Genomic DNA, 2,924 nt, shown 5'->3' on the forward strand with positions numbered 1-2,924 from the left:
TGTTTTCATGGTTTCAAGAGTCATCACATTTATTGTGGCCCCAAGATCAATTAAAGTGTTTGGAATATGTATGTTGTTAATGATTGTAGTGACTCTGGGAATGCCAGGATCAACATACTTTTCCATTGAAATGGTGTTTGTCATAAGGCCAGCTAAATGTCCAATAACATGAATGGTGTGTGGATCAACTCTTTTCCTAGTAGGCTTTTTAAGGCACAGTTCTTTGATGGCTTTAGTATATATGGGAATGTCGTTTATGGCTTGTAGTAGTGGAATTTTTATATAGACATTCTTTAGCTCATCTAAAACATCAAACTGTGGTATAGTCATGGGACATTTTGTTTGGACCAATCGGTCTGGAAAAGGTGGTGTATGCAACGGTTGCATTTGTTTATTTTTGATGTCATCATTTTGTTTCCTTTGAATTGAAGTTTCATTTTCATTTTCTTCGTTTTCTTCTTGTTTATCAGCTGTTGGAGATTCTTTGTGAAGTATCTTAACAGACCTTAAATTGATATTTTGCAAGGGTAGTGTGGGATATGAGGGTCCCTCATCTACATTGTAGGCTGGTCTCTTTGCTCTGTTATTTGGATTTGGTACAGGTTGAGCAGGGATTTGAGTAGGTCTAGGAGGTTGTGGGTTAGATGGAAGTTGTAATTGTCGTGGATTTATTGGTGGAGGAGCAGGCAATGCTTGTTGAGTGGGTTGAGGTTGATGTGGGTAAACAACTTGCTGCTGAGGATATTGCTAATATGGTTGAGGATATGGCGAATATGGCTGATGATATTATTGATATGGCTGCGAATATGGTTGGTATGGTTGAGAATATGAGTGATATTGTTGAGAGTATTGCTGAGATGGTCTCCATTGTTGTTGTGGGTAATTCTGGTGCTGCCATGGCATGGGTACATTCCACGAAGTCTGAGCATACATCTGATCTTGTGCAGGAAATTGCAAATTCTGGTTTGGGGACATACCTTGAGGTGCTGGTTTTGGCTGCCATGGTCTCTTTGCGCCCATGTAATACACATTTTCCATATCTGTGTTTGTTGCCACATTACAATTCTGCAAACCCTTGACTTTAGAGCAATGAAATATATCATGATTTTCAGTACAAAAGGCACAAACTTGAATGTTTTCTAATGAGCAGTCTTTTAAGGCATGTTTCTTCCAGCATTTTGGGCAAAATATAGCCATCATTTGATCTTCCTCTTCTTGTCTCTTCTTAGCTTTTAGAGTGTCAATTTGAGTTCCTAAGGTACTTAATAGATTTGTTTTGAATTCCTCTAATAGGTTCACTATTTCAGCTCTTGTGACACTTGCTGAAGAAGATTTTGTGGCTTTGGATGATATGGTTCTCTTTCCACTTTTGGCTTTGCTCCTAGAATACTTTTCACATAACTTAGCAATTTCTTCAAAAGGTAAAGTGGAAATATCACCTTTGCCCATAAAATTAAGATCATCTAAGTATTCCTCTCGAATGCCCTTCAAAAATATTGTTCGAATCAGATCAAGATGCATGGTTCTGTGTTTTCATTTTTGTAAATTGTAAACAAACCGCTCTAATTACTCCTCTAAATTTTCATCCTCTTGTTGGTTCATCCTAAAGATATCATCTTTGGAATCTTTCGATCTACAATAAGGTTGGTATTTCTTTAGGAATATTCTTCTCATGCCATCCCAATCAGTTATCGCATGTTCACCAAGCCCCATGAACCATCTTAATGCTGATGCTTTTAATGTTGCTGGGAAGAGTCTAAGCCTATGGGCATCATCTGTGTAACCATATGTTCGACATACAATGTCAAACTCAAACAAGAATGAATCTGGGTCTTCTAAAGCCATGCCATAAAAGTTTGGTAGCACAGATGGAGGTATGTTTTTAATTTGTATTTCGTCATCCTCTTCTGGTTCTTGGATAGGAAATTTAAAGGTTGACTCTTCCTCTTGACCTTGATTTGGTGGTCCTCTTTCTGAGTCATGTCCTTCTTCAACCATTTTGATAGGTTCCTCTGTTGATTTAACTTCTTGTTCAGTGTCACTTGTTTCAAAGAGTTCAAGGAAAGATTGTTGAGTTACTGTGCTACTTTCTCCTTTTATAGAGGATTCAGGGAAATGTTTCTTCTGTGATTTGTGTGCTAAAAGAATTTGCCTCTCGATGAGTGTGAGTCTTTGCCCTGATTTCTGTTTATCCTCTAATTTTTGTATGGTGACTTCCTCAGCTGATGTTGTGTGTTCAACGTTTCCTAAAGGGTCTACTTCTGATGGTAGGTTAGTTTTTGGATGGGGGTTTTTATGAATCTACCTTTATTATCTCTTGATCTAGGCATAAGTAAACATGAATTCTAACATGATGAATCAAAATTAAATCTATGTTTTTGCTTGTTTTTGTTTATTTAAATTTTTTTTTTATATTTTGATTTTTTTTTTCGAAACCCTCTAACTACGCCTCCCCGGCAACGGCGCCAAAATGTAGTGGCCAATCTAGGGTGCTAGATTAGACTAGATTTATTATCAACCAGGGTCAGTAAACTTCGAGGCATGTGTCTACGGTCTATAGACATAAAGGATTCCTAACTAAGTGTTTATTGTGATAGGTTTCAGTACTTCTTTACAGAAGGTTACGATATGTTTCCTCTCACCTTAACACTCAGATCACCTAACTTATCTAACTGTCCTAAAGATACATCATATTGCTAGACTGAGATTTTAATCCTATTACAAGGATGCTATGCACAAAAGCTCTATCTAGTTAACACTTGAGAATTCATGAAAAATCAAAAGCACACTAAAGTTTAAATGCATGAAAAACAGAGTCTATGGAGATGCTTCAAAATATAACGATGGATCAAATCTCTTACAAGATATGGTTCAATGATCCAACAATAAAATCTTCAAGCTATCACCATAAATACCATTTGTGA

This window comes from Pinus tabuliformis, chromosome J (assembly GCF_031772625.1).
Source record: "Pinus tabuliformis cultivar Carrire ecotype Pingquan chromosome J, CPIR1, whole genome shotgun sequence".
Taxonomy (NCBI): Eukaryota; Viridiplantae; Streptophyta; class Pinopsida; order Pinales; family Pinaceae; genus Pinus; species Pinus tabuliformis.